Source organism: Pan paniscus, chromosome 5 (assembly GCF_029289425.2).
Source record: "Pan paniscus chromosome 5, NHGRI_mPanPan1-v2.0_pri, whole genome shotgun sequence".
NCBI classification, from domain to species: Eukaryota; Metazoa; Chordata; class Mammalia; order Primates; family Hominidae; genus Pan; species Pan paniscus.
This window is the reverse complement of record NC_073254.2, coordinates 110,270,100-110,294,991: the sequence shown is the minus strand read 5'-3', so window position 1 is coordinate 110,294,991 and position 24,892 is coordinate 110,270,100. Positions and strand designations below refer to the sequence as shown.

General features: G+C 39.3%; 1 protein-coding gene across 3 annotated transcripts in view; it reads left to right on the top strand.

Moving 5' to 3' along the window:
* BACH2 (BTB domain and CNC homolog 2) overlaps window positions 1–24,892 on the top strand; it is a 369,771-nt gene that overhangs the window by 86,500 nt on the left and 258,379 nt on the right. For 2 of the 3 annotated variants that reach the window (XM_034962528.3, XM_034962530.3), the window contains one exon: window positions 2,326–2,438. The gene's annotated coding sequence lies outside the window, so the exon portion shown is untranslated. The remainder of the gene's footprint in view (window positions 1–2,325; window positions 2,439–24,892) is intronic. The other variant, XM_034962532.3, reaches the window with a different exon arrangement.

Here is a 24,892-nt window from a genome sequence, read left to right as displayed (position 1 = left end):
TGTTCTCATTTTTCAACTCCCACTTATGAGTAAGAACATGCGGTGTTTAGTTTTCCCTTCTTGTGTTACTTTGCTGAGAATGATGGTTTCCAGTTTCCTCCATGTCCCTGCAAAGGACATGAACTCATCCTTTTTTATGGCTGCATAGCATTCCATGGTGTATATGTGCCACATTTTCTTTATCCAGTCTATCATTGATGGGCATTTGGGTTGGTTCTAAGACTTTGCTATTGTGAACAGTGCTGCAGTAAACATATATCTGCATGTGTTTTTATAGTAGAATGATTTATAATCCTTTGGGTATATACCCAGTAATGGGATTGCTGAGTTAAATGGTATTTCTAGTTCTAGATCCTTGAGGAATCACCACGCTGTCTTCCACAATGGTTGAACTAATTTACACTCCCACCAACAGTGTAAAAGTGTTCCTATTTCTCCACATCCTCTCCAGCATCTGTTGTTTCCTGACTTTTTAATGATCACCATTCTAACTGGTGTGAGATGGTATCTCATTGTGGTTTTGATTTGCATTTCTCTAATGACCAGTGATGATGAGCATTTTTTCATAAGTTTGTTGGCTGCATTAATGTCTTCTTTTGAGAAGTGTCTGTCTATATCCTTTGCCCACTTTTTGATGGGGTTGTTTTTTTTCTTGTGAATTTGTTTAAGTTCTTTGTAGATTCTGGGTATTAGCCCTTTGTCAGATGGGTAGATTGCAAAAACTTTCTCCCATCTGTAGGTTGCCTATTCACTGTGCTGGTAGTTTCTTTTGCTGTGCAGAAGCTCTTTAGTTTAATTAGATCCTGTTTGTCAATTTTGGCTTTTGTTGCCATTGCTTTTCGTATTTTAGTCCTGAAGTCCTTGCCCATGCCTATGTCCTGAATGGTATTGCCTAGGTTTTCTTCTAGGGTTTTTATGGTTTTAGATCTTACATTTAAGTCTTTAATCCCCATGTGGTATTTTCTTTGGAATCTGTATTTCAAATAGCCAAGGAGTGATTTGCAATTTCCTCTCCCTATCATCTGATTTATAAAAGGAATGTAGTAATATTATGTTCATAGAATAGTAATGTGCATGGAGTAGGAGTTTATCTTTGAAAATGTAAATTGCAAAATCATTTTCTTAGCAGTGAAAGATGTTAATATGGGGAATACAGCTTTGGAATTCTCCATGTCCTGGACTTAGTTAGCAGACATGTTATTCTCCAGTGTAGACAAAGGCTGATTACTAAGAACTAAAGATGGTTATGGTGGGCTTGTGGGGTTATAAGTACCTTTTTCTTTTCCTGTTGAACATTTTCTATAGTCTTAATATATTATAATTAAAAATAGTATATTTTTCATTTTTGAAAGCACTGCAGTTCCAGTTAAACCTCCGATTCCATGTATTATGGGAAGGTGCAGATATATAAATCCTTCCTAGATGCAACTTAAAAAAATAACACACAAATTGAGTATCAGGAACCTTACAATATTTTGCTCTCCTCTCAGTTCCACCTGTAAACACCTTTCAGAGGAAAAGGCTACAAGTCCATTTAAGTAATCGAAGTCATTTTTAAAATATTTTCCCCTAATATTTGACAAATTAACCTTGAAACTGGCCAGGTATGGTGGCTCATAATCCCAGCATGTTGGAAGGCTAAGGCAGGAGGATCACTTGAGCTTAGGAGTTTGAGACCAGCTTGGGCAACATGGCAAAACCCTATCTCTACAAAAAATACAAAAATTAGCTGGACATAGTGGTGCACACCTGTAGCCCCAGCTGCTTGGGAGGCTGAGGTGGGAGGATCACTGTAGCCCAGAAGGTTGAGGCTGCAGTGAGCCGTGGTCATGCCACTGCACTCAAACCTGGGCAACAGAATGAGACTCTATGCCAAAAAAACAAAAACAAAAACAAAAAGACAAAGAAGAACCCTGAAACTGTACAATCACCCTTTTACTCTAAAATGTAATTCATATGAATCAAAAACTTCATGTAAAGAATAAATAGCATGAATGAAAACATGGTGGACTCTTCTTCTATTTGGGGGGAATTGGACTGTTTAGTTCATTTGGCCCATGGAAGACTGACCTCCTGAATTCCCTTATGGTACACTGCCTTTCTAGGAAATCTGTGAAAGTTCTAGCTGTTGAGTCCTGGCAGCCCCCGTTTGCACTAGCTGCTTTTCAAGTGCTCAATAATAGCCACATCTGACTAGTGGCCACCATGTTGGACAGTGCAGACTTGGATCATTGCCATCATGACAGCAAGTGCCACTGGACATGGCAGTGCTCTATGCCTTCCTGGGCACCAGCTGATGGATTTCTTCTTTGTTTATATTCACAGTGCAGCTGTCTGCTTCAGAAAGTGAGGGCTCCAGGAATGAGGAGAATCTTCAAGAGCTGCCTCGCACTGTGACATGTCTGATCCCTTGCTCCCATCCCTGCAGCATGAACAAGGTAAGAGGTACTTTGAGGAATCAGCACTTGTATTTCCTTTATGGTACCATGATTTTCTGGAGTACATATGTCTTTCCGTGATGTGAAGAGGTTGCTTCCCCTGCCAGAAGCATTTTGGAGTTGGAGAGTCGTGTGATCCCCCACAAGCAGGGTCACAGGTGCTGGTGGCTACTCTGGCTGCGTAGTCCTCTGGAGGTGTCATTTATACTTGCCAGGGGCCTCTGAGTGGCTGAAATACTGGGTTTTAGTATAACTGCCTTGGCATGAATATTGGAATATTGAGACTCTGGGGCTAGATTTCCTGGGACTAAATATCACTTTTTTGGGATGCTAGTGTCAGTGACCCTAGACAAGTGGCCTGACTTCTTGGTTCCCCAATTTCCCCATCCGTAAAATGCTGATAATGATGATACCTACCTGATAGGATTATTGCAAGGATGAAATGAGTTACTGCATATACCAGTGCTTAATATGGTACCTGTCCACATTACAAGCACTTGATACATATTTACTGCTGTTGTTTTTAATGTTGGGGACACTGTTATCCCTTAGACATAGTTCCAAGAGAGTGTAAGGTGCATCTTTTCCATTTTGATTTATTCCCTGATTAAATTGGTGAGTGGTGATTTATTACCAGATGGGCACTATGGGAATAAACGAAGAATACAACTTGAGATGCCTTTAGCATGTGCAGACTATCTTGGGTCAACATAGTGAGTATGTTCTAGCAAGGTGTGTACCAGAAGCTCTGGAGGCACAGAAAAAGGAACATCCAACTCTGGGGAATCTGGGAAGGACAGTGTAGAGGAGGTGACATTTGAGTAGGATCCTAGATGGGAAATGGTAATTTCCTGGACAGGGAAGGTGGGGCAAGGCATTCCAGGTAAAGGAATGTGTTTAGGCACAAAAGCATATGAGAAAGCCTGGTGTGCTCAGAGAACAGCAAAGAGTTTGGTATGGCTGGAGCAGGGTTTCTCAGCCTTGACACTTGGTATTTTGACCAGGTAATTCTTTGCAGTGAGAGACTGTCTTCTGAATTTTAGGATTTTTTGTAGCATCCCCTTCTCTTCACTCTAATTGTGACAACCAAAAATGTCCCCAGATTATTGCCCAATGTCCCATACGGGGACAGAATTACCCCTTGGTTGGAAACTACTGCGCTAGTGGAAGGTGGTCAAATATAAGCCCAGAGAAGGAGGCAAGGGCCAGACCCTATGAGCCACTGAAGGATTTAAAACAGGGGAGAGATGTTTCCGGAGGCCTACAAAAACAGGTGTGTTATTGTGGGCCTGTTATATGGATTGTGGTAGAGTTGGACAGCCCTTTTCGATGGTTTGGTTGTGAAAAGAGCATATGGAATCTCTAGACTTTAGAAAGCCCATTTCCTTGTTGAAATTCTTCTACTAAAGGACCCTCTTCCAGTGGTGACTTTTCTCACGGTCATTCACTCAGCCTTCTCATGGGCACTAAGGGCCCTGGGCAGCTTCAGGGGTGGGAGAAAGCTGGAAAAGCCCTCTGTGCACTTACCCTCTTTCCCTAGATGCAAGTTTTATGGGAGACTCTGGCCGCTTTATCCTATCTGAAGAGACCAGCAAAAAAACAAGCAATTGTTTTTGAGGAGTTTTTGTTTGGCTGAGCCGAGCCAAAGAGAAAGAAACCAGTGCTGAGTTTTCCCGCTTCAACCCCACCCCAGCTTAAACACTTGGCATTAAGCCTCCTTTGAGAAGTGAGCTGCTGGAATACTGGAAAGTAGGCAGGTGTTCTGCCCCAGGGTCATGACTGGAGGTGGGGAGGAGGGGAGATCCATGGCTGCAAACCTTTTTTGGCTCCTAGTATTTGGAGTTTGGTGTATTGAAAAGCTAAGGCAACTCGGGAAATCTGTTATCAGCAAATGCAGTTTGCTGTGACAGCTCCGCCCTAAGTTTCTCCAGGGCAACCCAACATCTAATGTCATGGATTCACTCTCCACACACAGCTGGGAACCAGACTCCTTGGAAATGTCAAGTCTCAGTAGGTGTGTCTGTTGCTTGGGATATTATGTTCTGCCTGAGTGGCTCAGTACGTGCTTTATTTTATATTGTTTTAATTGAAAGTAGTGATTAAGCATGATGTGTCACCTTCATAGGTCAGCATTTTTCTTATGGCTTTCTTGGCATAAGACAAAGAATAGGTCACTCTCTGGGGAGGAAACAGCTCTTCTCAGCATGAATAAAACCAGAGTATCTCCTCCTCAATTATGGTGTTAGTTGGAGTGCTAGAAATATTGTTGTGGGTGTGACTGACGTTCTAAGTGGATTTGTTCCTAGAAAGTTGGAGACATTAGAATTGTGCACTCTCCTCTTCCTCAGACACACACTGTAATGCTCTCCTTTCTTCCTAAATCCCAGCTCACTGACGGGGCACTTCAGTTAGGGAGGTGTTCAGATGGAGGGTGGCCCTGGTGTTCTAGGGTCCTTGTTATTCCTGTGAAGTGCCAGGGCGATGCTGATTGCAGTTAGACATTGACAGCTCTCTTTTGAATCCATTAGAGACCATCCCTCTAGAAAACACAGAATCCCCCAAATCCCGTGCCACAAAAGGATTAGCAGTTGGCCGCACTAATTTAACAGGACTACCCTGATACCTCATGAGTTGCTGTCCATCAGGTAGGGCCTTCATTCCTCACATTCTTGAACTCCTATCTGTGCCAGGGTCTGAGGAAACACCAGAAAGGGGTGTACTTCGGGACTTTGGATAGCTCGCGTGTTGGTGTATCAGTGCCAGCTAAAAAGAGAAGCAGAGGGCATTCCTGCGCATAAGGCCCATCAAGAATCTGCTGTCATCCCTGAGGCCAGTCTACAGGGAATATGTCAGTGTACATGGAATATGATAACAGACTCATGGGTTTACAGAGAGTAGACAGCCTCATATTTATTTATTCACCTTTTAAATATTGTAAACAGGCATTAATGGTTGTAAATTCTGACAACCATTGTAAATTCTTACATATTAAAGAAATTGTGGGGCACATATTTTCCCAGGGTGTGCATTCTCCCAAACCCTCACGCAGACTTGACCATCTTTCCAGTGTTCATACATTCTTCGCAGCTTTTTGCAAGAGCTGACTTTCCAATCTTTATGTTGATCAAAAACTTCATAATTAGAATTTAACTCTTTTTTTTTTTTTTTTTTTTTGGAGAGAGAGAGAGAGAGAGAGGGTCTTGCTCTGTCACCCAGGCTGGAGTGCTCAACCTCCCGGACTCAAGCAATCCTCCCACCTCAGCCTCCTGAGTAGCTGGGACTATAGGTGTGTGCCACCATACCTGGCTAATTTTTGTATCTTTTGTAGAGATGGGGTTTTGCCATGTTACCCAGGCTGGTCTGGAACCCCTGGACTCAAGCAATCCTCCCATCTCAACCTCCCAAAATGCTGGGATTACAGGTGTGAACAACCACACCTGGCCAAAATTTAACTTTTAAATTCTGTCAAAAGTATTTCTACTACTTTCTTGGTTATTTTCTTGCTAATATGTGTAAATATATATTACACATAGTATATTTGCCAGTAAGAAAAACCAACATTTCTGGTTTATCTGTGTTACTGCTGCATTATCTTGCTATAGAGAAAGGATTTCAGTATGTCACTTAAAAGCCATAGCCAAATGGGAAGCCAATTGAACAGGATTCTGTAGAGGCAAATTGTGCAGGATGATGTACGTTCAGTGCATACTGACCACTGTGTACATTCACAGAAAACACACTAGCAAGAAAAGTGTTGTTCTCCTCTTGAAAGATCTTTCCTTCTTAGTAGCAACCTTGGGATTATGATCCTTTACTCTTCTCCCTCATGGTCATTGTTTTTTATGAAGGCATGTCACATGCTGTTCTGTGCTTTAAATTTATGAGGACACTCCATCTGATTGAAAAATAATTGATTTTTCCATTATTATATAAAATGACCCTCTCTCTTCCCCCATCATGAAAAAGGATCTTCTTGAGAACTGTTTCTTCCTTGTTATGTTCAGATCAAACCGGATCTGATTTTTATTGCTTTGGACAAATGCCAAAGCATCCAAATGAAGTAGAGTAGTGCCCCTTGTCTCTCTTAGTGGGTGGATGCCACTGTTTTGCTTAATGATCTGCCCAGCAGAATTTTTTTTTCTCTGAATATTTTCCAGTATTCAGCACCACATCCTACTGTCCCAGGTCTGAGGCAGTTTCACGTTTACACGCAGATCAGTATCTCTACAGTCAACTAAAAAGTAAAACTGAAATTTAGTTTCTACCTTCATTTGGAGTTTTTCTTTCATTGCACCTCCTTCATATGAAGCTGTGAAGTCCAGACTTTATTATCCCTGCCTCTCTCACCCCAAACCTGGCATATACAGAGCTCTAGTTGGTAAAACATCAGCTCCAACACATATTTGTCAAGTGCATACTATGTGCCATGCACTGTGCTTGCAAGAAATACATTATGAACGTAACAAAGGTATTTTCTATCTAAGACAGCTGCTGTTCTGGCAAAGGTAAGAAGAGTCATCACACCCACTGGTTTAATATTTTAACATAAACCTAATATGAACACTTTTTTCATTTTAAACTTCTTAAAGAGCAAGTTAACAGAGCTGCTGGAGGTAGTGTAAGGAATTGGTGAATAATAAACATAAAAGATCTCTCTCCTTTCCAGGACACCCTCAATGGTTTGTTTCACCAAATGTCCAATCTATATTTAATAAGCCTCAACAGTCATTTTTCTGAAGGCATTGGCCAGGTCCTCCTTGTGGCAGACTTTGAAGAGCTACTGCAAGATCTAAACTAGTGACATGGAAGAAAATACGACTAAAAATTAAATGATCTTAGAATAAAGAAGGCCTTATTAATTTCTAGTGTCAGAAATTATCAAGGAAGAGAATGTACTTAGCTATGTAACACCTCAGAACTTCTTTCAATCAAAAGACATTCTGAACTATTCTGAAAGATAAAAGACAAGCTGGGGCAGTATTTACCCATGTATGAGAAAGAGTTATTAAGAGTTCTTACAAATTAATATAGATTTATAACATAAAGATAATTACACTAATAGAAAATGGGCCAAGAACAGAAAGGTAAGACCAACAAAGAAAGAAATATGATCAACAAAATAGAAGAAAAATGTTCAACCTCAACAGCAATCAAAGAAATGCAAATTAAAATGATGAGATAGTATTTTTCACCTATACAATTGATGAAGATTTGTAACATTTACCCAGTGAAGTTGGGAGTAGGGAACATCAGGCGCTCTCATACACAGTTAATGAAAGAACACCTTTCTTAAGGGGATTTAAATAAGATGTATCAACGCCTAAAAAATTGACACACCTTTTGTCCCAGAATTTCCATTTCTAGAACATTAACTCAAAGAGAACCGCCATGGATGTGTTCAGAAGTTTAGCTAAGATGTTCATCACAATATTCTTAAAATAGTAATTTTTGAATAACCATAGTACAGCCATATAATAAAAATGCCAAGGAGGGATTGAGGAATACTGAGTGACATAAAAAGATGTTCTAAATAAATTGCGAAGAAGACAAGTTATATAACAGCATGTGCAGTCTAATCATTATTTCATTTTTTAGAAAAAGGTACAGTATGCACACAGAATAAAGATTGCTTATACACATCAACATATGAGCATTATCTTTATTTTGCTTGTATGTTCTAGATTTTCTTAAGCAATGTGCATTTCTTTCATACTAAAAATATTTTTAAATAAAATATACTAATTATCTTTAAAATATGAACTTCATTGCATTTTTAAAATATGCATGATAAAAAGACCGGAAGGCTATTGCCCAGAATGTTGACCATGGCTTTCCCAGAGGGTGGAAACATAGGACACATTTCTTTCTTTTTTAAAAAATACTTTTTGGTATTTTCAGCTTTTCTACAATATTTGTGTATTTTATTAACAACCAGATTAGTAACCAAACATTTAAAAAATAAGTACTATTTTAGCTGTTTTGCATTTGAGGTGCAAATGGATGAAGATATTTAGTGAGCAGATAGAAAACAGAGAGTGGTCAAAACAGAGATTTGGACCTAGGGTCATTCTGCTTGGCATATTACCAGGAAGGATCATTTTAATATACTAATGGTTTGGGGGCAGTAGTGAGTAGAGAAATGCTCTAGAAAAAGATGCCATCGTTTGATTCAGTGCCTCAATTTTTAAAAATTAACAGTACCTCCTCTTACTTGGTACTGTGTCATTTCTTCATTTACGTGTTCAGAGACACTGCCGATGTGTACAAGTTTGAACTAGACCAGTGGTTCCCAAACTATGGTTTGGGGATCCTTGGTAGGGGCACCCTTAGACCCTTTCAGGCTGTCTGCCTGCAAGATAAAAGCCATTTTTATAATAATACTAAGATACGATTTACCTGTTTCACCCTTTCTCTCTTGACTATACACAACGGTGTTTAAAGAGACTGTGACATGCAATGACATCACTTCTGGGATGTGTGCCTGTGTCTTCATGTTCCAAAACTTTCTTGGGTTTAACCTCTAGTGTGGTAAACACTGATAGAAACAACTCACATAAACAAAAGCTCTTTAGGGTCTGCGATCATTTGTGAGCCTGTAAAAGGGCCGTGAGATGAGCTTGAAAACCACTGAGTTAGACTGTGCCTATGTCTTATATGTGGCAGGATTTCCTCTAACAAGAATCTGGACCCTCAGTCCTGGTCAGTGAGTGCCCTTGGACATTGTAGCACTTCTATTCTCACTTTCTACATTTTTAAGGAATAATTTCTCTTAGCTCTTCAAAAAACTTCATTTTTATAGAGTTTGTGAAGCCAAAAAGAAACATTGCTGGCACCAGGCCACTGTAGCCCCTCTGTTACGTGTACATTGAGTCCTGTCGAATGTGAGGTGCATGGAAATGTTAAAGGCCAAGTTAGACCTCCAGACTCTGTCTCCACCTGCCTTGTACTGGGAAATTCTGTGAAGTTTCAGGAAGAAAATAGCACTATAACTCCCTTCTGAGAGGTTTGGAAGTGCAAATTTAAAATACAACTTACCATGTAATTGAGTAGAGGGTCGATTTGGCATGAAAGAGAGATAAGACAAATTTAAAATAATTAACTGAATATGTTTACGCTCATTTGTCTTTAAAATGTGTGCATGCATATAATGTGTGCGTGTGTGTGTGTAAATATGTATGAAACATATACATTCCAGAGGATTGCTTCCTAAGTTACGTAGACTTCTCTTTGTACACAGTCATCTTGACTATGGAACTATGGTAATGCTTCTGTGTCAGTCCCATCTCTTCTCCTCCTTTCTGTCTAACCAGAAACACATTTCCGTTGTTCTCTCTTTGTGTGCATGGCTCACCACCAAATCTCAGAGCAGTGTGTGGTGAAGCACTGGCTGGTGCCTACTTCTCCAAGAAGCAGTCTGCATTAGCTTGTTCTCACACTGCTAATAAAAGACATACCTGAGACTGGGTAATTTATAAAGAAAAAGCAGTTTAATGGACTCACAGTTACATCGGCGGCCTCACAATCATGATGGAAGGTGAGGAGGAGTGAAGTCGAAGTCACATCTTGCATGGCAGCAGGCAAGAGAGAGCATGTGCAGGGGAACTCCCCTTTATAAAACCATCAGATCTCATGAGACTTATTCACCGTCACAAGAACAGCGTGGGAAAGACCCACCCCCATGATTCAGTTACCAGTTATCTCCTACCAGGTCCCTCCTATGATATGTGGGAATTATGGGAGCTACAGTTTGAAATTTGGGTGGGGACACAGCCAAACCATATCACAGTCTTCATGTTCCAGGGCTTATGCTGAAAATCTGAACCTTTTTGTACAGAGAGTTTGAGCATCTGATGAATGATTGTGTTGGAGCACCTCAAAGTGAGCTCTAGCCCTGAGACTCTGTGCACCCACTACCGTGTCATATGGACATGGCAATGCCTTGTCTTGAGTGAAAGGGTCATGTGGCCTGACTTAACATCTGATAATGTCAGAAAAGATGAAGGAGAGTCTGAAGAGGTAGGAGGTAAATTAAGTCTTCGGAATAGAAAAGCTGAACTTTGTGTTAAGACCCTATAGGCCCCAGAGAAGAAAGGATCTGTTTTGACATGACTGTAATATAATTTCAAGTCTGAGAGGCCTAGCTGTGAATCATGATAACTTCTTTGAAATATGGCTGCAGCTACTGACCATCTGTCGGGTTCTAACTGAGGTTGGAGGAGAGTCGGTGGACGAGTGGCAGGCAGCTGAAAGACCAGTCAAGGAATCATGGGGCATTTCAACATGGCTTTATTCTCTGGGCACACGGGAGCTGTGGGTGCAAGCAAGCCATGGGCACAAGCAAGCCATGGGTACAAGCCTGAGGATGAGCCACGGGTGCAAGCCGTTACATACAGTGTTAGCAGGGTAATTATACCTTTTACAGACAATAGTGGCTCCGAGTCAAGCATGAGCACACATGAGTGGTTACTTAATGCACCTCACATGGCATGGTTACATAACAGGCGAAGCTGTGTGCCTGCACTCCAAACTCACTGAGTCATGCTGGACTAGATGTCTGCCTCGGCCTATTCTTGACCACAGCTCATCCGTTTTCCTTACACCATCAAACAGGTTTCATTTGTAGGGAAGCACATATTCAGTCCCACTTCATTCTTGTTGCTGGTACTTTCACACACATTGTGATTGTTGGTTTTGGAATCTTGTTCATCCTCATTTTTTGAGGATTTAAAGAGGAGTGCCTAGTATTTTCTTAATTAAAACAGGCTTTGCTTCTCTGCGTCCCCTGCCCCAAACCAATGGACTGCCCTGGGCCGTCCTTCATCAGAAGTTTTAATTGCATGTTGACTGAACTGGTAGGTTCTTGTCCTACATCATCATGTTGGACTAAGCCCACAACAGCCATGCAGCCTCAGTAAAGAGGCCCTTTGGATACTCAAAGTGTGCTGCTGCCTTTTTCTTTGTGACTGGTGATGGCTGGGTTCCTACAACAACGGCCAGGGGATTCTGACCTTTATGAATCGGGCAGACGAATGCTTCTGTCTTCTTTCTCCAAGTCCTCAACTCTGCCCTTTTTCTGTCAATTAATGGGCCTTAATAGATACAATTAAGAGAATTCTACTTAGTTAATTGGTGATTGGAAACATGATTATTTAGGTACTTAATCTGTGGTTTGTCCATCTCTAGAATATTAACAATTGATTTTTGCCTGATTTTACAAAGGTATCATCTCAGTGGGATTGCTATGTATGAAAGGAAATTTATAATGGAATGATTGCTTCCAATCCAGTTTATTAATTTAAGTACCTAATACTTTAGATTGGCTTTATTTTCCCTTCATTTTTGTGATACAGAGGCCTTATAACGTATAGCTGTTTGCTGGTATTCTTCCCAGCTTCCTATTGTCCTTTGTCTTCGTAAAATAAGCCTAGCAGTATTTTCTGTATTTTCAGAGAATCTTGTGCTTTTGAATATATGTACATCATTGGCTTTGTTTTTAAAAAAACTTCATACTGTGTAATAAAATTAATGTAATAAAAAGGTAGAGATGCCTATTTACAATTTGCAGAATAATTTGCAGAAACTCCTCAGTTACTGTTCAGAAGACACATATTTCTAGTCCAGTAGACATCTAGTAAATGATGTTTACTTTTAAATGCAAAGATTTGATTTGACTAATCATAGTTTATATGTTCTTCTGGTTTATTTGGTTTTCTTTTCTATTTTTTTTAATGGAATAGTTTTGTAATTTCTTACCACTCTCAAACTTTAATAAAGTGGCATCTTGAGGCTAGTTTCAGTTAAATATAAATATAAGCAATTAATTAAGATAACCAACCCTAACCAGAGAGATAAAGTATCATCGCGTGTCATAGTGATCAAGGAGCACCTGTTAATTAGAACTGTAGGAAAACTGCAACCAATCATGAAAAAAAAAGTGTTGGGTGAAATTAACAATGTCTGTGTTTCTTGTTATTTCTTAAATCCAACCCATAAACAATTTGCTGTGACAGCTCTAGGCTGGGATTACGGCATTTGGGATGAGGTCTGATTATAGCTAAAAATAGACACGTGTATTGAACATAAGAAAAGGAATATTAAACAATTGAAATTTTGTGAAAGACTGATGCTGTTTCATTGTAATAATTTCCCCAAAGGCACATTAGTAATGCTGCTAAATACAGACTTTAATAGACTTTAATAATGTGTACTTTAGAGGCCTGATACACAAAGGAATAATGTATAAAACATTCATTATGAAAAATTGCTACCTTTTTTATTTAATAAGAAATCTGTTGAAACAAAACCTATGGCATTGTGTTCTTGGCTATTAGCAGGCTGAAGAATAATTGCTACCTTCTTTTACATTTTTTCACCTGTTCTAATCAAGTTGCAATCATATTTTCTTATTTGTTCCATGAATGAAATGGAGATTAAAAAAAAAAAAAGTACTTGCATTGAATGGACCCTTGTTCAAATTGTGGCTCATTCTCTCGCTACCTTCATGATCTTGGGCAAGTTACCTAACGTCAAAACTCCGTTTCTTTATTTGCAAACTGAGGATTGTTCTACCTATCTAACAAGGTAGGAATAAGTTAAATGTTGACACAGTGGAGTCCCTATGTAACAGACACTCAGCAAATGCTTTCTATTATGATTACTTTCTACATCTCTTTCTCTTTATGTTGCTTGTTTCTTTGAAGGACTGTAGTGGAGGAGCTGGAAGGGGGTTGAGAGTAGGAAAAAGCAATTAAAAAGATACCTTAGCTGCTCTGTAGCCAAGCCTTGCATTGGATTTCAATTTGATTTTAATGTGCTGCTGCTGAGAGCCTTGCTGTTGAAAAAGAGAGAAGAGTAAGAAGCAGATGCTCTTAGAAGAACAGTGGGGCATTTATCTCTTTTAATGAGATAACATCATTAGAGTGACAAAGTGCAGCGAATCAATACTCGAAATGGACTGGCGCTATCTTCCCAAAGTGCGCTGATTGTTACACTTCACAACCTTAGAATCCGCTGAATCACGAATTCTGTCTTATCTGTTATTAGAGCCGCTGGCTTTGATCTCACAGACTAGATCCACACCTTAGGGATCTCCAGAGGAACAGGAAAACAGACTAATAGGATAAATGAGAAAAATCCAAGGTGATTTATAAACTGCCCTGTAATCAAGGAACCTCAGAGAAAGGTGGTTGCGCTGGTTTTTTCCTTGGACTTCTTTAAATGGCTACTCATAACTGCCTTCCCCTCCGCCCGCTCTCCTTGCTCTCTGTCTGCTTCTTGGTGTAATGTCAGAAACGCTAATCATGTCAGACTGTGACACTGACAGCCCTGACATTCACAACAAAGAGACAAGAAGGAGAGAGAGGAAAAGAGATGGGGGAGGGGGGAGGTGAGGAAAAGCAGCAGGGGAAGCATTTTTTTATTGCACATAAAATCCATAGCTGCAGAATCACCCACATCTGGACATATCATATCCAAGGAAAATCAAGGAAGGCACAAGGTGAATTCCAATAGAGATTGAAACTGAGCTGGGGATTTTCCCCTCTTCTTTTAGATTTCATTGTGTAGTTTATATTAGAATTACTGTGACTATGATTTCTTCTCATCAAGAAAAAGGGCATTTACATTTATTTTTCCTGTTTCTTTACTACAGTTTTTCTCTTCGAAACAAAGCAAAGTTAAACACAGATCTTAGCAGGAAGTGTGTGCTGTCAGAGGTTTTCCAATTTATTACCAGATTCCCATAGTTTAATCTGAACAATAGCCAGTTCAGGAAAGAAGTCATGGGTGAGGGATGTTTTCTGACCATGTCAAGGCTGAATGTCATGACAAAGCTGTTCAGTGTCATCCTCAGGCCGCCTTACCCTTGGCTTCTGCGGCACCTGCTTCAAGCTGCTGGATGCAGAAAATGCTGATGTTACCTGTTCCCTAACAGTTTGGAGTGGGCTTCCAAATACCTTTGAGACTTCTGTTTCTCTCAGGCACTTTCTCCATTTGGAATAATGCTGGTGAGTGGTCTGCAATCTCTGTCTTGGATCAGTCATGACCTGAAAATCGGCTGCCACATCTCACATGTGTTTTGAATCCAGATGCTGTGATCTAAATTGAGCTCTGAGCTCAGGCTGAATCATCCTAGCTTTTCTATAAACATGAGAAGCCAGCTGCCAGCTCGGCTTTTGAGGTATTTTGAACTATAACTCTAAGTCTTACCGAAGATAGTTATCATTTCATTTTTTCTTCATGTCAGAAAAAAAAAATCAAAAATGGAAAATGGTATCCAGTATTTATTCCGTATTAGTTACCCTGTCATAAAAGAGGGTACATTTTTTGTCCATATTCAAACAGAAGGTATTCTGTACCTAGTGACTTCTTTTCAGATTGATTATAAAAATATTGAGAACTTTGGAAAAGGCTGATAACTCATTTCACAGTGTTCTCATCTTTAGTACCCAAGTAAAATTTTACATACTTGGGCTACTTGATAGAAATGCTCCACTTAATTTCAAAAAAAAAATTAAGTGGATTATGTGGTATAGTTGAAGTTCCAGCAACTTTGACATTGTGACTTGTTTAATATTCTTGAGGAAATTCTACTTCTATTGGCAGAAGAGAGTAAATTTATACCCTATGGAGGATTTGAGAGAATTTACCCCAAAATATCTTCCTGTAAATTCAAATTTTCTTTGAAGTGTTTTTAATCCTAAAATTTTACATGGATTGTTCCCTGTGATATGTGATAGGTCCATGTTTGTTTTCATGTAATATAATTTAAAATTACTTGCCACTTAGATTAATTAGGTCCTATAGTAGGTAATGACAGCTGGTATAACAGATAAGCCCTCAAAACTGAGTGGTTTGACACAACTAGTTTCCTTTCTTGCTCAGCTCTCAGCCCAGTGGAAGTATTTCTGATCAGTGAAGTGCTTTTATTGAGAGGTGATTCAGGAATCCTGAACTCAGGTGCCTTCCATCTTCTGGCCTCACCATCTATTTTGTCTGCTCAGGCTGCTGTAACAGAGTACCACAGACGGGGTGGCTTAAACAACAGAAATGTGTGGTCACACAGTTCTGCGGACTAGGAGTCGAAGATCAAGGTGTCAGCAGGGTTGGTTTCTTCTGCGGACTGTGAGGCAAGGATCTGTTCCAGGCCTTGCTCCTTGGCTTGTAGATGGTCACCTTTTCCCGAGTCTCTTCACATCATCTTCCCTCTTTTCCTGTGTGTATCCAAATTTTCCCTTTTTATAAGGACACCAGTCATATTGGATTAGGGGCACACTCTCTTCCAGTATGACCTCACCTTAACTAATTACATCTGTAATGGCCCTATTTTCAAATAAGGTCACTTTCTGAGGTACTGGGGGTTAGGACTTCACCATGTGAATTTTGAGGGGACATAATTCATCCTGTAACACCATCTTGCAATTGTCTGCACCTCACTTCTTAATCACGGTCGCCTTGAAGTAAAGCACCATCTTTTCTTATATTCCTTTGTTGAGCACTAGTCACGTGGCTGCACCTGGAGGTGAGGTGGCCTGGGAAATGTAGTCCCGTGCTGAATAGTGATTGTGCTAGATGGCCACATGCACACACAGGAGCCACCCCATCTTTCTCAGAATGTGTATCAAACTCTCCTGTATCTTCCAGTGCTTCCAAGCACACCTGTCCAGAGAGCTCTCAAAAAGGTAATCAGTGTTCAAGTTTGAGAATCCTATTCTAGCATGGCTAGGAATGCTTTTCAGTTAACACCCTAAGGATTTATATGTGAGTGCCTAAGGTTGCTTACTGTTTTGTTTTCTTAAGAATCTAATATATTCTCAAGGGAATTTTACTTACACTAGGGTTAATCACTTTTTCTTCTTGTGAAACTAGTGAAATCCAAATGAATGAAGTTTAACTCTTAGCCAAAAACTTAGCTTGTGGTTAGAGTGATTTTCTACAGTAGAGTAACTTTTTTTGTTACATGTTCTACTATTGCTGAAAAATGATATATTTCCAAGAGGGAGAAAAGGATATTGTGAGTGCAGAAGACGATTATATAACCTGCTTTGCTTATCTCAAATGGCTAGACTTTAGTATTTAATTAAAGAAGTCTTGCCTCTCCTATCAAGTTAGTCATTATTTTGAAGGTTGAACGTGGGTTTTGTAAGTGACTAATTGCTTTGTATGTTCCTTTTCAATTACAATAAGAAGTTATGAATTCTCTACATTTAGAACTGCTAAAAATTATTTAGATTTACCTGTTGAATAGGTTTATTCTTAAAAAAAAAAAAAGGAATCGAGAAAAAATTTCCACTGTAAATTTTTGGATTCTCCAAGGAATTTGTAAGAAATCTCCCATGAAAAAGAGAGTGATAGCAATTTGAAAAGGATAAGTAGTTGCAGTCTGAAAACTCAGTAGGTAGTGTGAAAGCACATTAATACTGAACCATAATATGTAATGTAAGATTTTAGTCATTAAGAAACCACTATATTGCTGTCTTATTGTTCTGTTACTTTAAAACGCAGTTTTTACCTAAAGACCTAAAACCCACCAATGGTATTGTAAATTTCCTTTTGGTCAAAAAACTGACAGTTGTACTGTAGCAAAGCTAGTCATTTGAACAGTGGCCTTTTCATTTATAATGGTTATAGTTTTTAATATGTCAAAATCTTAGTAAGTATTCGAGTCATTTTAAGAATGAATTAAATCCTCATTCATTTTGATGTTATGAATTCAGATTTTAGAGAAGGGTCTAGGATGAAGTTTGTCCTTTGTAGATATTTGATAAATAATCATTATTTTAAGTATTACCATTTTATGAAATCCCTGATGTTTGCCAGATACTGCATTAGCCTCTTTACAATAGACTATATTATTGCTAATTTTCAAACCCAATTTGCACAGTAGTTGGTATTATTCCCACTTTACAGATGGGGAAACGCAGAGACCCTTAAGTAATGAGCCCAGTAATCACGTGTCTAGATAAAGCAGATCCATTATTTGAATTTGGATCTTAGTGACTCCAAAATCCATGCACGTTTCCATTCCGTCACATTGGAATGTCCTAAGCATATTTGTTGAATTGAATTCGAAATATATTGAGTAAATTTGCAATGAACTAAACACAAATACAAAATCCCAGAATGAATGTTTTAGTTCTTAAAAGAATGAGCCATTTGCAAGTGTACGGATGAATGCAGTAGTTGAAAATTTGTTCCATCTAATCATTAAAGCAAGTCTCTAGGACTTTTACTCGGTAACAGTTTAGTAGACTGCCACTTCCTTAAATATGTGAGCAGTGTTTGATTCAGAATACTTCTTAAATATCTATTATGTGACCAAATTAGAGTTCTTTAGAACTCTTACAGTTCCTTAAAACTGGTTTCTACTTCACACTCTCACACTTGCCCTCCTTTCTGAATGTGGCCAGGTTATGCAGGTCTTACTGATTTACAGAAGCAAACAGAAGAAAAGGTAGCCTTAAGTCACGGATGGGCCTGGCCCGAAGGCAAGATGAAGAAAACCAGTGAGAAGCTCAACCAGAAACCTAAAATGAAAGAAAGCTCTCCTCTTGTGAAACACTTCACCTTTTCTCCTTTCCTAGCAAAATGATAGGCCTGATTTGTGATGGTTCAGAGTTGCTATCTGCATCATTTTCAGTTTCATCCAGTTTACTTTCTCATAGTTTCTGCCGAGCAATTATGGCCAAGCCACATCCCCTGTTTGGAACTTGGTGTCTCCATTTGTGAAACAAAGCAGTGGAATTAGATCAGAGTTGTTGGTCTGGGGTCTTAGCCTAGGTTGGCTTCAGGGGTTGTCTCTAAAATGCTGGGAAGTGAATACAATATTTGGTATGCATATACATTTTTCTGGAGAGAGAATGGTTCATAGCTCCCATCGGATTCGCCAAGGGGCTTCAGCTTACAAAGAAATCAGTGGGCCAGATTATCTTTGAAGTCTGTAGGGACTCTAGCATTTTAGTTTTCTATAAATTTTATCGTACACAGACTATCACAGGCAAGATAGTTGAGAAAATAAATGGATTTTGTTTCCTTTCTACAGTGTGACATGTAAGGGAAACTTGGAGTGTTTTTACTATAGACAACTGCTTTTCTGTTCTGTAAGATAAGTGTTCTGGAATGTTTATGGATAGTGACAAAATTCTGTTATTAGCAGAAGAGCAGAAATAGTAAATCAATTAGAAGTGATTCACATTTTGGTGATGAATGAACGTTTTTTCAGGCCTGAATATTTCTTACAGTTATCTGTAATGGTAGCTTAAAGAGTCATTTAAAATAGCACTTTCCTATTTGGAATCTCAGACACTTGGAACGTTAGTGCCTAAAAATGCTCAGAGTTGGCTGCTCGCGGTGGCTCATGCCTATAATCCCACCACTTTGGGAGGCCCAGGAGGGCGGATCACAAGGTCAGGAGTTCGAGACCAGTTCGGCCAACATAGTGAAACCCTGTCTGTACTAAAAATACAAAAAGTTAGACGAGTGTGGTGGTGTGCACCTGTAATCCCAGCTACTCGGGAGGCTGAGGCAAGAGAACCACATGAACCCCTGTAACAGAGGTTGCAGTGAGCCGAGATCATGCCGTTGCACTCCAGCCCAGGTGACAGTGCAAGACTCCATCTTAAAAAAAAAAAAATGCTCAGAGTTAATAGACCAATTCCTACCCCAAAGAAGCAGAGGCCTCAGAGGGGAGATGATATACCTTTGGTTCTTTCACTGCCGTAGTCTCTGTTTGGAGAGCATATTGTCCTGCCAGAGAACCTTCTCATATGTGTCATGGCTCAGCAGATTAACCAACCTGAAGCAAGATCCCTATTGCTCAGCAGATAAACAGATGAAAGAATAAAGAAAAATACTTGAGCACCTCCTCCTTCTGGTAGGGAAGAAAAAGAATTAAGTAGCATCCCCTGTCCAGCTGTTTAGTTTGAAGCCAAAGGAAGCCCACTCTTGAAGTGTTAACTTGCACATTCACTATACTGAAACAACATTTTACTACTCTCCAGGAAATCCTAGTTCAATTTAAACAAAGACTGTCTCTTAGATGTTTAGATATGCCTTTTAAACAATCTGTGATCTTTACCTACATTGTTGCTTCTCTCCAAAAAATGTATTTGTTTTTTTCTGTTGGTGAATTTTAAGAAGTTGCTTTTAGACCAAATGTAAATATGCAATATAAATTGCTATATGTGTATGTTTCACAGCCATTTACTCTCTCTGTTTCTGTTTAAATTTTAAGCATTTTGGCTCTGTTTTCTTAGGAAACTTTGTAAAAAGAGAGTAATTATGGGTAGGCTGCACTAATATTATTTGTCTTCAAAGTTGCTATGTATAATTCACTATTAAGATTTATTCTCCAGGGTGAGCCCACAATTTAAGGTCAAGAGGAGGCAAAATGTTCAGAGCTAGCCTTTGGAAACTGATGTTGTTTTTTATTTTTTTTTAATCCAATGCTAAAAAACGTAAATACTCAGAGAGTCCCCTTCCACTTTTTTTTTTTTTCATTTTGGGGCCACCAGACCTTATTACTAGATTGGTAGTATGAAGTAACTATTAAGATGTCCGGTTTTTCAGTAGGAGCAGAAAAAGTAAGTATAAAATATTAGCTATATTATTTTACTCAGTTTACTAGAATAAGCTTACAAATGATCAGTCTCTTTTGGTCATGAATGAGTACACAGTATGGCACACCATTTTGTACCATGTATACTTGTATTTTTTTTCTTTTTTTCTTCGTGTTTTTTTTTTTGTTTTTATATACGTATTTTAATAGATATGAATAAATCAGTGCCCGGGTACCAAATAATGAGCACCCTCAAAATTTGAATTTCAAGGAACAGTGGCAGAAAATATCATTTGAAACTGAAACTATCACAGATCAGCAGAAAAATGACTGAAGTTAGCTATGTATAAAATTCCCATAAGTTAACCCACACTTAAACAAATTCATGGTGTGTCTACTGACATTCTATACAAATTCATGGTGTGTCTACTGACATTCTATCAGGAAAAATAAAATAAATGTAGATAATTAAACTTTACATTTTAGAAATTAGAACACATTTATATCAAAAGCAAACAGCTGGCTGCTGGTCTGTATGACCATCACCAAAAGGAGTTGGGGAGCCTGAAAGTTTTAGGGATGTTCCTGATTATGACAGCCCAACTGGCAGCCATATGTCACCAGTGCATTTTAAGTCTTTAGGCTTGATGACAGCAACCTATGACCACTGGGCTCCCTTGCCAGCACCTTCTGAACTTTGTGATTTTCCGCATAGTGAGACCCGTAGCCTCAGCACTGGGGCACTTGTGCTCTTCTGGGAGCTTTGCTGCTCCTCTAACTGCATGACCTCAGCAGAGTTCCTCTGCCTCTCCAGGCCACAGCCTCTATCTAAAATGTACTTAAAAAGTACTCACACCAAAGATCGGTTGTGAGAGTTAAATGAAACCACTAATGTAAAAGTGCCTACGACAGATCCTGACCCATAGTAGGTGCTCAGGAAATGTTTTAATTTTTTAAAAAACAGAATAATCTGATCCTAATCCTCTGCTCTTCTGGGAAATTCTGGTTCTCAGATTGGTTGATAAGCATTTCAGTTGATCTGTCAGCCTGGCTTTTATGAGTTTGAGTGGAATGACCCGTCTCTGTGAACAGATCCAGATGATTTCTTCATCATGCAAAGCAGAGTCCTCAGTGAGCCTGCGCTCCTGGTGAACCCATCATACAGTAGGAGCAGATTGCAGAGAAGACCCTACCAAAAGCCTCAGCTGGCTCGCCCTGCTTCATGACTGCACGGTGATGTTAGTCCTTGTCAGAGTTTTATAGATTGGACTGAAAAGTTGTTTGTTTCTTTTTTAAACAAGACAATTAAACTAAGTATATTCATGTGCCATAGCAAATGAGAGAAGTATGCATCTCACTCACAATATATTTTTTAGATGCTGTTACCCTGATTTATTTTTACTTTGACAGATACTTCCGTTTAGGGGGTGCTTTCCACAGATAGATTCTGTTGTGCAATAGAATATTCGGTACATTTTGCCTCTAGGTTTCCTCCAGATCTGTCAGGTGGCCACACCCAAGCCTCTCAGTATTGCCGTGTTCTCAATAAGACACTTGATTTATTTATTTAGTAGATGTTCTTAGTTCCCCTCAGGAGGTTTTTGTTGGCAGAATTTCTAATTTTTTATAGGGCATCCTTCTTAATATAGAGGAAGACCAATTATGTATATGCAACAGACTCAAAAGTGGCATAATTGTGATTATTCATTGCTTTTGATTTCACACTTAATTAGCCCTCTGAAGTGAACAAGTCCTTAGTGGTTAAGAGTTTGCACTCTGAGAGTTATCAGACCTGGGTTCAAATTCCAGCTCTGACACAGAGGCGTTGTGAGACCTTGGGCAAGGTCCCTAACCTTTTCCTAAACCTATCATCTGTAAAATACTGATAGAAATGCTTACCTTCCAGAGCTCTTTTGAGGATTATGTTACATCATGCAAGTGAAGCACTTAACACTCAGCACCTGCTGAGAGCACTTGGTAAATGCTACCATTGTCACGGGGGCAGGGGAGGGGCCTGAGGGAGGGGCATGAGGACCGAGCTCTCAAAAAGTGACTTCTCCAGTTTAATTTAATAAGCACTTGGGATTTCACATTTCCTGCATATTTTACGATAACCTTGAAAGGAACAGACTTAGGCCAAATTTGATAACACCGTGTTTTAAATTTCTAATAAGAATACCACCTGAAACCACACTGACAGTCATTTGTAACTTCTTACAGCCACCGTACTAAAAAAACAAAAAGCTACTGTTTATTGATAGGTACATCTTGAGAGTGACTTCAAAAGTTACAGTAACCTTGGTTATATTTTGGGGAATATAAGAACTCTGAAAAGAACTTTGTGGGGTCTGGAAAACACTGTAAATGGAAGCCACTTCATTGGATATTACTCTAGTGTTGTAAGAGTGGTTTGACTTAGGGCTGTTTTGGTTTCTTAAGTGGAACATTTTTTGTGTGTGTCTCCCTGTATTTTATGTTAATTCCAGGTCTGAGTCAGTGGCGAGTCCAGTAATTGAATTAATATGGAAATCAAACTGTAAGCTCATCCTTAGAATTACATTCATTATATAACATGGAAATGGGCTAAAACAGAGAAAATTACAGTACTGTTTTACTTTCTACTTTAAATATGGTAGAGGATCGGTCTCTTCTATGAGTGTACATGCTGCAAAAAAATTTTTTTAAAGTAGCCTATTAATACACTATGATTTTAAAGGGGGAAAACAATGTATGTTCTTATTCTGTGTCACTGTCCAAGCATCAGTAACACTAAACTGGCTGCCAGAGTGAAAAAGAACCAACTACATTTGCGTAATCATCATAAAAATTATATTCTATCTACATTTTTAATTGAGCCAGACATTGCACAGAATTAGACACAGCCTTTGCTCTCTGGGAGTTTACAGTGTAGGACAGAAGATACTAATGTGTGTAGACGTGAAGACCAGTTGAATTTAACATTTTATAAACGTGGTTGGTTCTATTTTATGCCTTTCTGGCCTTCCCCAACCCTCATAACCCATCATCAGATGTCGTTTCATCCACAGGTAATTTTCTTCTTAATTTAAGTAACCTTATTTCTTAACTATGAAAATAATACATGTTAATTTTAGAAAAATTGGAAAGTAAAGTAGAAAGAAAAAACAAAAATCATATATAATCCCACAACCACAAAAAGATCGTATTATATTTTAGTGACATTTTTAATGTATCATCTTAAATGTATCTGTATATTTTACATAATTGGGTTCTATAAATGCAGTTTTGCCCTGTGCTTTTTTCACCTAATGTATCTTTGCATGTTTTACGTATTAAGAATTTTTTTTAAAACACCATTTTAGTGATTTTATAATATTAGGATAATTGAAAAATTGAGAATCCAGCTTTCGGTCCCCTGAAACAGACATTTAATGTGTAAAAAGTCAAAGGATCATTCCAACTGTTCACCAGCCCATCCAGACCTGTTTCCGAGACAGAGCTATTGTTCACCTAAAGTGGAAGCTCACCCGGCTCTGCATATTTCCTCAGGCTGGGTGGCTGTTCCGTGTCTGTCTCCCCCCATTGACTTATCAGGCTCCATGCATACATGCACATTTGTTTATAGCAGTCTTCCTGATACGCAGCCACGGCATGGGTTTTGGAAAATTGCCCAGCTACATACCATTCATACCAGCTGACATTCAGCTTCTGGTAGCTAAACAGGTACTGTTAACTCCTTCAGTCTCTAAAGAACTCACTCTACAGTGCCACAGGCCGTGGAGCTAACATACTATCCTCTGAGAGTTTCTATTCATGGACACAAATGAAAAGAGAAGTAATGGCGCAAGTATTGTGAGAGGTTACTTGTAAAAATCACCAGCCCTCTGTTTGCCACCCCCTTAGCCATACCATAGGCAACTGCTTGAGTTTGTCCTCCTTCAACCTTAAGGTGATGTTTCCTGAAGCACTTGGAAAGCAGGTAGAGTCTGCAGGGACTTCCCAGGAGTGACAGAGACCATCCCTGGCCTCCTAGAGGACGGGTGTGCCCCTGGGCTAGGGCTTACCCCTTGTGTTAGGAAGAGTTGCCTCATCATCCCTGAAGCCATTTCTTTCATGAAACTTCATCTGGTCCTCCACTTCCCCCAGGAGCCTGGTTGTCTTCTTACCACTTCTGTTTCTTGTGGAGCATCAGAGTAGAAAGTCCAGTCTGGGTGAGTGGCAGGAAAGCAGCAGTGAAGGGGTGGAGGGAGGAAGGTTAGCCAGAGAGGTGAGTGAGATTGCAACAACTGTTGATGAGGTTCAGAATCTTTCTTTTACCTTTGCCAGCTCTTACCTTTTTTTCTCCAAAAGTGATTTTTACTCTCTTTCATCAGTCTTCCTTGTATGCAGGAATCTGAAGAGGAAATATTCACAATAATAGCATGAGGAAGGAGGACCCTAGATAAAGAGGAGATGTTAAAATGGCGTTTATTCTAGTTACAAATATCTCCACTGAGCGTGTTTCAGTAGTTAATCAGAGCTTTCTTGCCCGGCACTTTTTAAAATGATATCATTATCTGGCTTGCTATTTCAGCAGTTCCAGGAATACCTTGCCTGTGGGTCAGGGTACTTGGTTTCACATAAACAACTCGTAAGAACCCTTTATAATTTCAGAACGACAAGCAAGAGAAGAAATAGCTATAGAGGTTATATGGACAAAAAATAAATTGGCAACATTCCTCACCTGTCTAACATAGACACTGAGAAAAGATGTCCTTTGCCACCTCTCATGGTTAAATGTTGTTTTTTGTTTCCTTTCAGACCACACGGAATTTAGTTCCTTGGTAGACTAAGGCACCTTTGAAATTCCAGTGGGAGATCATGAAGTACATGCCTAATTGCTTCATGGATGATATGAAGTCCTGGAATGAAATCCAGCCAT